This window comes from Lissotriton helveticus, chromosome 5_1 (genome assembly GCF_964261635.1).
Source record: "Lissotriton helveticus chromosome 5_1, aLisHel1.1, whole genome shotgun sequence".
In the NCBI taxonomy this organism is placed as follows: Eukaryota; Metazoa; Chordata; class Amphibia; order Caudata; family Salamandridae; genus Lissotriton; species Lissotriton helveticus.
In genome coordinates this window covers 55,592,746-55,607,892 of record NC_136065.1, presented here as the reverse complement: position 1 = coordinate 55,607,892, position 15,147 = coordinate 55,592,746, and positions in this window count along the sequence as shown.

Genomic DNA, 15,147 nt, shown 5'->3' with positions numbered 1-15,147 from the left:
TGTTTAAGCATCAAAATCATTCAACAACTGGACTAAAAAAAGTACATTCGAAGCAAGATAGCGGCCGCGTGAGACGGCCGTAGGTGGCTCTCGCAGGGGCTGACATGATTTCGGTTACCTGATTTAACCCCCGCTCCCCGCCACCCCAGAATGCAAGCCTCCCAAGCTGGGGAATATGAAGCACCGGCACCTGGTATCAAGGAGTGGATATCTACGTTGACGGAGATAGCGGAGGTGTTGATCGCAAGCTGCAGGGGATTCGAGAGAGAGCTCTCTCGGTCCGCGATTTAAGGCTTGGCGTGCGGTGGCGCTCAGACTATTTTTGCAATGCTGTCTAAGTCCAGCACGAGAGGAAGAGGGGCGATTCTGCAGACTGCTGCGCTCGATTCACACCGGAGAGATACAGCCGAGGCGGAGACGACTCCCGTAGCAACCCAGGGATGCAGACATAAGCCCCGTGCTGAGAATCCCTAAGACGGGAAAGGGAGGGGTGCAGGTTCACAGCCCCAGCCACCATGGTCCGGGGTTTCTGTCATTGACTTGCTCCGGGGGCCTGGCGCTCAAGCAGCTCGGACGGAGGAGCAGCCAGGAACTGGAACCAGTGGTCAGAGAAGGAAAGTCATCGGTAAGCCACCACTGGGGCCAGAGGAGGCGGTGAATGATGTTGAGACGTTTTGTGAGACACCACAGGGGGCAATACATGAGGCACTGCCTGTACTATCCCCAGAGGTAAAGCGGGATGCGGGAGTAGTAGGAGAGATAGGTGCTTCAGAAGAAGAAACCCAAGGGAATGCCATAGAGGTTTGCATTGTTGAGCCTGCTATTGGTGAAACTAGTGCTTCGGCGTCTAATGCGCTTCATGTATGGGGTGCGGGGGCAGTAAGCCTCAACAGGAGAGAGAAAATCCATCTTCCCAAGCAGACCTGGCAGGTCTGGGAGATGCCACAAATGAGGGGGATGCCCCGGGAATTGCCAGGAGGAGCCCAAACGAGCAATCAGGTGAGACCGGGCAACGTCCTAAAGGGCAAGAGTCAAGGATAAAAAGGACTGAGAAAGGGACGGAGAAAGAACCCTTAGGGTCTGCAAGGGTATATAGGTTGCCAGGGGAGAAGGATGTTGATTCAGAAGTGAACAATTTTCACTCCCTTTCAGATGCCACTTGGTCAGGCCTGGGATCAGATACGGGATCTAATATAGAATCAAGCGAGGAGGACAGTGGCTCTGACAAAGGAATTAGTGGCTGGAAAAACCCACCAGCTACCCGAAAGACAAGCTCCAGAGACCCTAGAGTAGAGAATTCTAGACAGAATGAGCTGAGGTGTGTCTATTCCCTCTGGGATCAATTGGGGGGGATCGGCAAACAACCAATTAAGAAAGCAGAAGCAACCCAGGCACCCCCCACATTGGAATCTATTCTGCAGTGTGTTGTAGCACACCATGAGGAAGGCAGAATGGAGAGCAAAGGCACACAAAATGTAGCACAGAAACTTCAGGGGGCTGTCAGAAACATTGGAAGAACTTGTAATAACATCTGCGACCGGATGACCAAAGTAGAGTCAAGAACTGCTACGTTGGAGGTGGATCTCGCTGGTTTAAAGGGGCAATTGGAGGCGCATGAGGCACAACTTGCAGATATCCAATGGAAGCTCGAAGAGAATGAGAATCGTCAAAGAAGGAACAACTTACGATTCCTCGGGATCCAGGAAGGAAAGGAGGGATCAGACGCAAGAGAATTTATGGTACTGCTGCTGCAAAAAGCCTTACCAGATCTAGAAGGTTGGAGGTGGTCCCAGGAAATCCAGAGGGCTCACTGAGTTCCATTTAATATATGTCAGCCAATTTGCCCTGATGCCAAACCTCGGGCAACACTGGTTTACTTCGGGAACTTCCTATTGAGGCAAAACGTGTTCGAGAAGGCTAGACCAGATGCACAACAGGCGGTTGATGGGTTTTCTTTCTTCACCAGGCCAGATTTTTGCCACATCACAGTGGAACGAAGATGGCGCTTACGCCAAATGACTACTCTGTGCCAGGAAAAGGGGGCACAAGCCTTCTTACTAAAACTGCCTGGCTGAAAGTTGTATGGAATGATCGTTTTAGAGTCTTAATTGGAGTGTGTGTTTAAGTGTGTTTTGTAAAAAGTGCTTATAAATAATTTGCTACGTTAGGCAGAAAGGGCTGGATCCCTTTCAAGTGTTTAGTAAGAAATGTATACAAAATATGTTCAGCTGCAGTGTGAATTTGAGACATGAGAGACATGGTTTGTGGACCCCAAAATACCTCTGCAATGTTAACCTGTCAGAATAAATTATTGCAAAGATAAGTAGGAAACTTGCCAGACTGTGGCAGAGAAAGTATATGGTTTGTATCATGCAAAATAAGTAAAGGAAAAGCAGAGGAAGGGTTAATAGGAGAACAGTGTGTTTAAAGGTTGGCATTGACTGGAACCTTGAAATGTGGGATGTTCTTTGTTTGAAGTCTTTGGAAAAAGCGCTTACAATTGTTTGGTTTCTTTGAGAACATGATAAAATAAAAGGAGCATTTGCAATTGCTTTCCCAGGCAAATTAATGAATTAGGTCCTTTTCTGAAAATCATATAACATCTGGGGTGAAAGGGTCTCAGGGAAGTTTAAAGACTCAACCAGGCTATGTCCCCTACCAACCAACATGAAATACTGAAAAAACCTGGGAGTCTAGGGGGAACAAAGTTATGTCCCAACAAGTGATAAAACCAATGCCCGGCGCTTGGGTGCAGAGGAGAAATCCTTACAAACTATTAACAAAAAATGCATATGCCAACGCACATAGCCACCAGCAGCTCTAGGTGTATCCCAAAGTCCAGAGATGGATTCCCATCAAAGTCTTGTAAATGATCAATACTATTAAACTTTAATAGCTATCATGTCTCTTCCAAAGTGGTGACATCCGTGCATTGAGCATAGCAATATAAGAGAAAGTTTAAAAATGTATTTAACTCACCTATAGTAACAGGGGATAGGACCTCACCTCACCTCACCTGGACCATGCTCAGGGTAGAGGAGGCCACGCTGATGTCACCATTTGCTTTTGTAGGTGAACTTCACACCAAGTGACATGGAGGAATAGTCACGTATATCCTTTATGGTTTTTCACTTATGATTTTTTGGTTTATGGATTTAAATGTACTATACATTTGCAGTTGCAAGGTTTATTTAGAACAGAGGCCCTGAAGAAAGCCTTAGGAGTCAGTTCCCGTTTGGCAGAAACATGTCGGCCCCTCAGCAGCTATTTGTGTGAACTGCTATATTTGCGCTGTTCTTGGTTTTACTTTGGAAGAGACTGATAGCTATTAAAGTTTACTTCACTGTCTTTCTCTATTCATTTTATTCTCACTTATTTCTTTCTGCACTGCACTAGTTCCCACCTTATGATCAAACATATGGTCTACGAGCAACTCAGGAGGTATATTCCTGTCTCTTATGGAGGGTATGGATTTGGTCTCAATGATCTAGAGACCTACCATCGCTACAGTTGGATGACCAAATGATAGTATTGATCATTTACAAGACTTTGATGGGAATCCATCTCTGGACTTTGGGATACACCTAGAGCTGCTGGTGGCTGTGTGCATTGGCATATGCATTTTTTGGTAATAGTTTGTAAGGATTTCTCCTCTGCACCCAAGCGCCGGGCATTGGTTTTATCACTTGTTGGGACATAACTTTGTTCCCCCTTTTCTGAAAATGCCTGGAAAGAGTTTCTTATTAACCTGGTTGTTCTTAACTTGTAAAATGTAACAAATGTAAAAATATGGTCTGAATAGAAGTACTAGAATGTACATTATTTTAACATGGGAAGTGATTCAACATGAGAGATATGTTAGGAAAAAGAAATGTGTGTTTAAATCAAATGCAGTTCTGTGAATGTTCAGTCCAGTGTGAATTTGTGCTGCAGAGACACATTTTAAATGTGCACTAGGACAAGTGAAATACAGACTCATGGTCTGATATGGGGCACTTTATAGCTTTGAGATAAGAACAGAAGAAATGTAGACAGTGGTGTATTAGTGTTGAATAAAATATTTAGCTTGTGAATTCTGTTTCATTCTGACAAGAGGTAAAAGGGTTAAGAAAAAATGTGAGGCTGTTTTCCGTCTCAGACATGAAATGTGTCCTGGGAGTGGATGGCACGTAAAAATCTGGTGCAAGAGGAAAAATGAAGTACACAATCAGTGATGGTAAAGTGCTTGTGTCTAGAGTATAGTACCTTCACCTCGAGAGGTAAAGGGATCATATTCCTTCATTACAGTTTCTTTAGTAAGCTCCCAAGTAACAGGTTGGAGTGGTGGATTACCGTTCACTAGGAGTCAATCCACTTCCTCCAACACGCTATACCTATTCCTGTGAGCTAGCATTGGGAGTGCAAATTTGCGTGAATATGTGCCCTCCCCTGTTGTTCGCCACTGCTGCATTCTGTTTGTTGGATTCCTATAGCCCTCGCTGTGGTGAACACCTTTAAAATAGGGAAATCTCCGGTGTTGGACAGGGTAGAAATGGGACAAGTGTAGTGGGTGGATTTGGCTATTAGTTCTTTTTGGAGGCATGTTGCAAATGTAATCTACAGCAAGGGTGTCCCTAAAATAATTACTACAATATTTCCTACCATTGTTTTGGGACCCCTCCCAATCCATGCTATTCTTCTAACAGCGAGTATCTCCCCAGAAACATTTGAAGGTAATGGCCTTTCAGTGTGGTCTTCTCTTTTCCCCTCACATAAAGGCGGAACACCTATGAGTACTACAACGTAGGGTAGGGATTCTGGGGGTAAATTTATAATTGGCAATTCAGCAGGGGTGAATTTAGGTGGTACCTGTTTGTTCCTTAACTCACTATTTTTGCTCCCATTTATACCCTCCTTATGGTTAGATCTAAATTTATCAATTTTAGGAATGGACTTTCCAACAACCTGATGGATTTGGCCATGTGCGTTAGTAAGGGAGGGAAGAATCGGGACGCATGCAGACTCAATGGTAGTTGGTGGAACTCTTTCATTTTTATTTTGCGTGGAACAGTCTTTTAGTGTTGCTGCCCTATCACTAAGTGTATTTTTAGATCCAACACCAGGCTCGGGAGGAGCAGGGTTTCCCGAGGAATTTACGGGTTTAACAGCCCCTACACCCATATTGTTAAGAGTTGTGGCTAATCTATCTAGCTTAGATATCAAGGGCTTGATATGGGTAGCAATAGACTGCTCCAAGCAAGCCTGCAAATCGGCCACCAAGTTGGTCACCCAGCACGGTACTCCTAGAGTCGATTGCGGGGTGTTGAGGGTTGGTGTTACAAGGTTATGATTAGCCAGTTTTTTGTTACCCTTTTTTTGGGTGGTCTTTCCTTTTTGTTTCCGGGGCGCGATTTGTTTACAGCAGGAATTTCCAAGGAAGGGTTGGAATTCAAAGCAGGATAGTTAGCCTCAATGTCTATGGGGGCCTCTATAGGGGCCTGAGCACAGGGCAGCTCCGCAAAAGAAGATGTTAGGTAAGAGCAGGATTCAGGGGCATTAAGTTCAATAGTTGAATAGTCCCCTCCTTGATGGGGAAGACATACCGTGGGAGTGAGTGAGTACCTTCTTTCTGTATTTTCAATTGCAGAAGCAACAACACCAATAGTTTTTTGCAGCATCATAGCTATTGCCGTTAAACTGGGTAAAGGTTGTGATGTAGCTGTCTGTACCCTAGTATTTGGGCGGGATGCAGTTGGTTTATGTTTTTTACCCATATGGCTCATTTTTGCGAGATAATAGTGGTTAGGTAATACCCCCTTCCTAAATAGTCATTACTCCCTCCAGACTGCAAAATGGGTCAGGATTTGAACAATATTGGGCAGGGCGTATTAGGTCCGCATGAAAGTACATTTAGTATATTGTCCAATCCTCATTGATGACCACGGCAGACAAAGGGGGAGTAGCCCGTCCCGTCCTCTTCCGTTCACTGACGGCCACAGACGGTCCCGCCCTTGTCCCGGGCTTCTCCCGGCACACTCCCGTGCGCTCCCGCGCCGCGGGCACAGTACGCTAGTTAAATCACGCCTGAGGCTGGGGGGGTGTCGATAATCCGGCCCAGGTGTGCAGGAACAGATAGAGTCCTGGGATTTGCAGTCCCCCAGTGCAGGTAGGAGTTTAACAGTATTTCACTATCACCCATCCGCAGACAGACAGACAGACAAGACAGACACACACATATGAATGGGGTTCAACTAGAGCTAGTTGTCTGCTGCATTTTGTCAGCATAATTGTTGGTTGACCCCAGTGTGAACTACTCTGTAACTTTTCAGTAGCCTGGCTAAAGATGTTCTTTATTCTTTAAGACTGTTTCAATGAAAAAAAATCATAAAAGCTACAGAAAATAAGAACTGAAATGGCGTATATTACGAAGGTAAAATGGGAGAAAAGGTACATCCTTGTTGGCTGAGTGTAGTCAGTCTGGCCCAGTTGCAGTATCGGTCTTTAGATAGAAGGACCTGAGGGGTTTGCAGATCTTGCTTCCGCTGATGAATCTTTTGCAAGACATTGACCATGCACAGGCAGGCCTGATATCCAGGCAGAGCTGGACATTTGCCTGAGGTCACACCAGATGAAGGGCTTAAAAATTCTTCTGTCCAAGGACACACACTTTCATCTCAGGTCGAATGCTTTTTAGGCGGGGTCTGGTTTGCTAACGAGAGCTTCTCAGGGAATGCATTACGCCCATTGTTTACTAATGGCTTTGTGGGTTGTAAGTTACATTTGCTTGCTTTCTATTTGCTGGCTCTGCTTGTTTTAGGCTGTCCAGCTTGAGTTTGTCCCTTCGTTGCTCAAACCCTATTTGCTGTATTCCTCCACAAGGCCACCAGGTGAATCAATAAGACTAGCACTGGTTCAGAGCTTTGGCAAAGCGCCCAGCGCCTCCCTAGAAGTGAAACAAGTATTGGCATAGCCAAGAGGTCTTGCCTTTGGGACCTTATAAGTGTTTAGCCATGCAACGGTTGGTGTTGTTGCACCCAGGATATTGTGCTGCATAAGTAAATGCAAAGGGGAGTGGGGTTGGCCTAACGGCTAAGGCGCTCGACCTCGGACCTGGGGAACTTGGTTCGAGTCTCGGTAACGACGCCAGAAAACCCCCTGTGATTCAGGGCAAATCACTTAATCTCCCCGTGCCTAAAAATTTTTTTTTCAAAAAAATGAAAGTGTGTCCTCATGTAACGTAACTGGTGCTATGTAAAGCGCTCTGATAACTGATTCGGTTCGGTTCAAGTTCACGCTATATAAAACTCTAAAAAAAAAATAATACAAAAAAAAAATACTTATAATGTCCCAAAAGCGTGACCTATTGGCTATGCCAATGCTTGTTCAAGATTGTAGGGTCCTCTCCAGGTTTTTTTAGTAGAAGGATTAAAATACAGCCTACTTAAAGGGGTGAGGGACATTGCCTTGACTTAGGAATAGGTTACGGAGAGAGATAGCTGTATCAGGAAGGACAGAGAACATATTGTTTAGGATCCAAGGGGGGCAAATGTCTTTTGGGGATCCTAACTTTACATCGGCCATCAGCTCCATGAGACGGTCTTTGCTGATGTCGTGAAAATGCCGAAAGTGTAATGGGGTTCCGGTCTTCAGGTGGGGTCACATTGGCTAATGATCTGGGGGGATGCTGTCTTTAATCATCTTTATTTTATCCATAACATTTAGTTCGGAGCATCACATAGATTTTGGGTGGGAACAACTGGTAAGGTTACTCTGTCCGGATTGGATAATTTTCTAAGAATTTCAAAAATATCCTTTGTTTTATTATCTGGATATAGAATTTTTTTGAAAAAAGATTGATTTAGCCTGCAAGATTAGTATTTTTGTAGGCTTTTAAACATTGGACAAAAATGTCCTATTTTCGGGCAGATATGCTTGACAGTTGACAGCTTTCAATGATCCGTCCGAAGTCTGCAATGTTATCTTAGCAACCTGGCATCCCTCCACAAGACTGTATTTGCCTGCAGTTGGGGCAAGTTAGTTGCATGGTGTGCAGAGAAACAGGATGGCCCTCTTTCTACTCCCCACTCTCAGGTCCATCTCTTTATCCTTTCTCTTGCCTAGCTGGGCTCTGCTCAGAGCACTTTAGAGGGCGATCTTTAAGACAGAGAGGTATTTCTTGGGTATCTATTCTAAGGTAAGGAATCTGCAGCAAGAAGTCTCTATCAGATGAACAAGTTACTTACATTCAGTAACACCTTATCTGGTAGAGACTCTATGTGACTGCAGATTCCTTACCGATCCGTCCTGCTCTACAAACGGATTTCAAGGGACAGGGTTGCTCCCCTTCCAGGTCCCTGGTTTTCCACACCATTGGTTAGTGTTTTTGTGGCTCCCGCTTCTGGCGTATAATGTCACGAGAAGTAGCTGACGTCAGCATGCTCGGCTGGCGCTTGTATAGGCATGGCGCGCGTCACTTCCGGCGTGGACAACGCCACATAAACCTGAATGATGCCACCTACCGGCACACAGGGGTACTGCTCATGAAACATTTCTGGATCCATTCTCATGCCTGGAGTTAATTCTAAGGTAAGGAATCTGCAGCTAGATAGAGTCTCTACCAGATTAGGCGTTACCGTAAGTGAGTAACTTGTTCATTTGTGACTATCAAGGTGGATTCACTCTACACATGTAAGTCACGAGGCAAGAGAAGTTCCATTTCTTCCTTTGGTTGATTCCAACTGTTTCGTCTTTACAACTGGGATCTGTGCATATAAAGTTTAATGTCCTGACCTAATAAACATAGTTTCTGTCGTAGTATCTGGGATCTGTGTCTCCTGCAGGAATTAGTCCAGTAAGGACAGTACTGATAATGGGCCAGCTGATGTTGGAAGAGTAACTTGTATTTAGTAATAGGACTTACTGCAGACTGTGAACAAAGAGAGATGCCTGTTCCTGGCGTGTCGCTCACATCTGCACTATCTAGTTTTCCTTTAGTGAAGGTAATTTTGTACAAGCCCCTGCTTTTCAAAGCTTATACAAAGTCTGCTCCCGCCTTTCTTTCTCTTCCATTGGTAATATATGATGAACCTTACCAATTTACATAGGTTCTTGAACTGATGTTGTGGAACTGGCTGCATTTGAAGACACCCATGCTAAGGAATGTCCCAATATGTCCCTTCTTTTTATTTTTCTGCCGAGTTTTATATAGCGCAAACTTGACCCGAATCGGGTATCAGACCACCTTACATAGCACCAGTTAGGTTACATGTGTACACGCATTCATTTTTGTTAGGCACAGGGAGGTTAAGTGATGTGCCCAGAATGACAGGATGTTTAGCATCGTTACCGAGACTCGAACCCAGACCCCCAGGTCCGAGGTCGAGCGCCCTAGCCGTTAGGCCAACTCATCTCCTCTCTTCTCAGTGCCCTTTGTTGTTTCTGTTGAGCTTCTATTTCTAGTGCTAGATCTAAGACGACCCGTGGTAGTCATGGAGCAGTTGACCACTGTGGAGCGTCTAAGAATTTTTCTCTCAAACCCAGATAGAATGCTGCTGCTGCTTCTGTCCATCCTGCTCAAATTTGTTGAAATTCATGATTTAGTTGATAAGATTCAGAGAACCCTGTCTAGATGGGAACTTTTTGTGACTGTATGATACATTTCTTACAGTTGCTCAACCACAGATACAATTGATATTCAAAGACGTAGCTTGCAATCTATCACTTTTGTCAGGTGGGACGTGACGAAGCAACCTTGACACTGTCTGACGGAAATTGCTGTTTGTGTGGCCAAGACATTTAACTGGCATTGGGCCCAAAGACTTGATATTATTGAGGTTCACCTTGGAACTTTACACTGGAGTCAACGGGGTGATCTGACACCGTACAGGTTTCAAAGGGACCATCAGAGATACTATGGATATACTGATCCTTATAGGACCAAAGGCTGAGAGAACTGCTAAAGCACCGATCCCCGGTGAAGCTTTTGGGGCTAATTGACAGCAAGGCAGAGGTAACGCTCAGCCTGCTATGCTGCGTTAGTACTTTGCTTTAGTTGCGTTGGTTTTAAATTCACGAAAACTGTTTTAATTCACTTTTGACCATTTGTGAACCTTACCCCACTCTCATTTCGCCTCCTCCGTACTCGCCGACTCGCCGGTCCACCACAGTAATCCCTATGCTGATTGAGTGGAGGGAGAATACCAACCTCGAGGTAAAAAAGATTGACCCTCAGTACTTCCTGGTTGGGACATTTATGGGCGGCCATCTTGGCAGGGTGACGCTCTAGCCTCCCATCTGTGCCTGACTATTTCAGGGCTTAATGGCGTCAACGCGCAGTGGACGCGCGCAGCGTGTGTGCCACTAGGGCGCTGCTGGCAAGCCAAAGGCAAGCCCGTCTGCGCCCATCTACGGCCGACAGTGGCAAGGGCCAGTGATGCTGCCCAAATCCCCAGGGATTGTCTACATACGTGGAGTTGTGAGGAGATACTTGCCCTCTGACCCACCCCCCCTTGCTGCAACCCGCCTTTTTTGGCACCCACAACAAGAGCTATTCATGCCCTTGTTGTGTGTTTGCCCCTACTACTAGTTGCATCACAAAGCGATGTAAGGTTCACAGACACAACTTTGCTAAACCCCCCATGGGTGTGGAACTAAAAGCTTGCTTGATCAGCTGCATATCTCTGCCCAAGCACACCTGGAACATACACCAGTCCCTTGTAGATAGCAACTGGGACCTCATGTTCTTGACTGAGATGTGGCTACGGGATGATTTGAATCCCGAGCTGACTGTAGCTATCCCCAAAGATTATGGCATAATCTGTGCCAATCGGCAAAGCAGGAGACCTGGGGAAGGGTTATCAACCATCCATAAAGTAAGATGGCAGATTGCAACCCCCAACTTTGAACAGATTGACACCATTGAAGGATTGCCCTTCTGAATCAAACTCTACGCATCCACCTCCTGTTCAGAAATCCTGCTTTACAGACCACCTGACTCTAGTCTTAAATCTGCCCCCATCCTTGTGGATTACATTACCCAAGCCAGTGCGCGGTATTCCAACTTTAAATCCGTATTGTAAATCTGTAAATAACTTTACAATGTTAGGTGACCTTAACTTACATGTTGATGATCCTACCTACCCGCATAGTACCAACTCATTTCCACATTGGCCGGCTGCAACTTAACACAACATGTGCTATTTCCTGCACACAAGGCAGCCATACTTTGGACCTTATCTGCACTAACCTACCCGACATTGTTGTCCACCCTCTTGTACCGGGGAACTGGTCAGATCACTTCCTGATCCCTTTTCAATTACATTTGAAAAGTGAAACGAGAGCCACCTCCATTCCCAAAGATTTCAGAAGGAACTGGAGTAGAGTTACCCTGAGTCACTTTCTCAACACTTGAAGGACTCCAAGCCCTCTTTATCAAACAACTTAGAGGCTAGCATCACAAATTTAAAAAAATGGGTTAGTGAGTCTCTTGATTCAATGGCACCCTGGAGACCGGTAAATCCCTCAGGAACGTCCCCTCTGCACCTTGGTTCTCTGAGGAGTTCAGAGCAAAACAATCTGAATGTAAAAGATTGGAACATAGCTGGAGATTAACCTACTCCAAGGAAAGTAAAATATGTTATCGGGCAGTGCTTAAAGATTACCGTAAACTCCTTATTGGGAAAAAATAGACTTTTTGGCAGAACGGATTACTAATGCAAAGAATTCATCTAGGGAAATGTTTAAATTGTGAAGTCTTTCACGAACCCCTTTGCACTGACTCACGTTCTTCTCCCCTCACAGAAACGATGTAACAAAATCTCAGATTTCTTCGAGGGAAAAATCGCTCTGATTTACGTGTCCTTCCCTGTTGAGCCCAGCGTTTCTGGGACGACTAATGCTCATAAACTGGAGCAGACCTCTATGCCAGTTTTTTCAGAGTTTGTGGAGATCTCTATGAAAGCCTCGCTGACAGCTTCAGAAGTGTAAATCGGGGTCCCCTGGCGACCCCTGGCCAGCCAAACGATACAGCACCCTAGCAGAGTGTCTTAATCCCATTTAAATGCCATCTGGAATACTTCAATTAGACATGGTGTGTATCCTGCAGCTTGGAATCATGCCTTTCTTCTACCTATACTGAATAAAGCTAATGATGACCCAGAAGTCACTAGCAACTATAGGCCTATCTCTCTGCTCCCCGCACCGGCGAAGGCTTTAGAGGAATTAGTACACCAGCAATTGGCACTGTTCATCGAGTCGAACAGCCTCCTTCATGAATCTTAGTCCGGCTTCCGCCCAGGATTCAGTGCAGAATCTGTTCTGATTGAAATGGCTGACTCCATACGTTGAGCAGTGGAAGGAGGCTTGAAGGCCATGTTGGTGCTGTTAGATTTATCTGCAGCATTTAACACAATGTCTCACCGCATCCTATTAGATCGACTGAAGGACATAGGCATTCCTGGAACAGTTATGAATTGGTTACCATCCTTTTTACATGACCGTAACCGACAGGTCTTGACTCACCCCTTCACCTCACCCGCCAAACCTCTTAAATGGGGAGTACCTCAGGGTTCGGCCCTGAGCCCGCTCCTCTCTAATGTTTATTTAACACCCTTGGCAGAGCTTATGTTCAATATGGGGATTAAAGTAACATCATATGCGTATGATACTCAGTTACTGTTCACTTTTTTTAGCGGTGTTTCAGACTCCACCTTTGACCCACTAAAAGAATGCCTCAAAAACATCACCGACTGGATGAACCGCAATTTCTTAAAGCTTAACGTGGACAAGACAGAGGTTTTGATCTTCAATCAACCCATTCCTCCCCTGCCGAATGTATGGTGGCCATCAGAATTGGGCAACGCACCCACTCTAAAGGACTCGGTCAAAAATGTAGGTGTGACAAAGATTTGTCCTTCTTGACCCATGTTCAAACAGTCTCGGTGGTTTGCTTTGGAAAAATTAAAATTATTAGGAAATGTTTAAACTTCCTGCCTGATGCAACCCGCAAAACCGTGGTCCATGCTTTAATCACCTCCCACCTCGATTACGCGAATGGCTGGTACATGGCCTTCCGCTCGGTTTGATCCACAGATTCCAGATCATTCAAAATGTCGCAGCCCGACTGGTCTGCGGCGTCCCGCTTTGACACCACATCTCTCCTTACCTCAGGCAACTACACTGGCTGCCAATAGCCAAACGGATTGAATTTAAGGCCCTGATGTTTGCCTTACGAGCAGACAAAGGGAGAGGGACAATTTATCTGAGGAGGAGACTCCGACCTTATCAACAAGCCAGATCCTTAAGGTACAATCACAAATGCTTCCTCTCCACGCCGCACTTCGGGAAAGCAAGAATGGGAGGCAGAACATTCCAGGTAGGTACCACCAAATGCTGGAACAACACTTCCCCACCCCCCAGTTACGCATGACACAGTCCGAACAGGAATTCAGAAGGGCCTTGCGGACCTGGCTTTTTAGTCGGAATGACTAGTTATGCGCTGCCCTCTACCTTGCTCACTGTCTGTAACAGTGCCGGGACACCCCATTTGGGGTACCTGCGTACCCCAAATGGGGTAATGCCTTTTATTATTATTATTATTATTAGGAACTCTGTCTCATGCCTCCCCATTTATAGATCTTGCTGCATCGCACTTACTGCTCTAGATATAGACTTTACGGGGGACATGTCTGAATCCATGGTCAGACTAAATAGATAGATCTGACAAACTGTCAGAAACTGTTAGTACCTTTGGTGGAATCCAACCAGGGTGCAGATGAATACTCCACATTTACAGGTGGGCTAAATGCAACAGGACAGAGTTGAAGGGCTGTGAGGGGGGTAAATAAGAAAACAGGGGAGGGAAAGAAGTCCTCTCTTCAGGGAGGGTGTTGGCATCATCAGGACTGGGAGATGCACTCACAACTACTATCCCAAAGAGCACGCTTGAAGGAAGGTGGTAGCTATAATCTATGCAGCAATTTCTAGCAATACGAATGTACAAGAAGGTGACAGCAATACGCCCAACCATAACTCACCCAGTCGCTGCAACAGAGAGGTACTGACGACACCTCTGGAGAACCTGGATACACTCCCCGATCCTGGACGCCAACTGGAAAGAAACTCTGACAAGTGGTAAATGTAGCCACCAAGTGTAAAATGACAAAATAGGGAAATGACTAAACTTTAAAAGGGAAATGTGGGAACATAACAAAGGTGATAGGATGCAAAAGACGAGTGAAAGAAACTGACTACCAGCTGGAGTCGCAACCAGCACGCACGGTAGGCGTTGGGGGTAGCCGTGCGCTCTATAAATGATAATAATAATAGCTCTGTTCTGTGCACTCCTGACAGTCGTGTAGGCCTCCAGCGAGGGTGTATCTCAGTCCTTCTCCTGGGCTACTCCACAATCATGCCCATTTTGCTTGAGGAAGCTGTGTTGAACCCCCCCCCCCTTTCCACTTCCGAGGTGAACAAGCTCCTTTCCATGGAGACCCAGGAGGTAGGTGGTCCACAGTAGTGCCAGGCGTGGACTGCCAACCACTCTGGGTGCATGATGACGTTTTAGGCGTCCAGATTCTTTGTCACATCACAAAATCTGATATCATTAAACTAACCCTTGAAGGTAATGACCTGAACTGTGTTTAACAAAAACTAAATATCACCACAGAGTGTTGTGCTGTGCAAGAGAGAAGGCATTTCATGTTGTGTTGTATTTTGCTCGCTGAGACGCTGCATTTGTGAATACAAGGATCTATTCAAGTGTGCTACCCTCAGCATCCACCAGGGGCTCGCTTCAGAGCAGAACTGGGAGACAGTGTTTTTCCAGTGATGTTCATGTTTGTTCTCCACTGTTACTTCTAATCTGTGCCTGGCCGGGAAAGCAGCTCTGAAATGTCGGATTCTCTCTCTTTCTTACAGATCCAAGCTCTGGGGGTGAAGGCACTCATGAGCAAGGAGAGAGCACCCTTTGACAGAGACAAGGAATCCATCTCTGGGGCTCCAGCAGCCTCTGCTGGAGGCACAAGAAGTAACTGCACTGTTTGTAGCTGCTCCAGAATTCCACCTCTGGCGCCCCTTCACTTTTCTTGTTATTAACTTTGCCATTGGTTACAAAATGATGGAGGGGAAGATTGTAATGGAAATGTCTAAGTGTATTTCTCATATATTTTA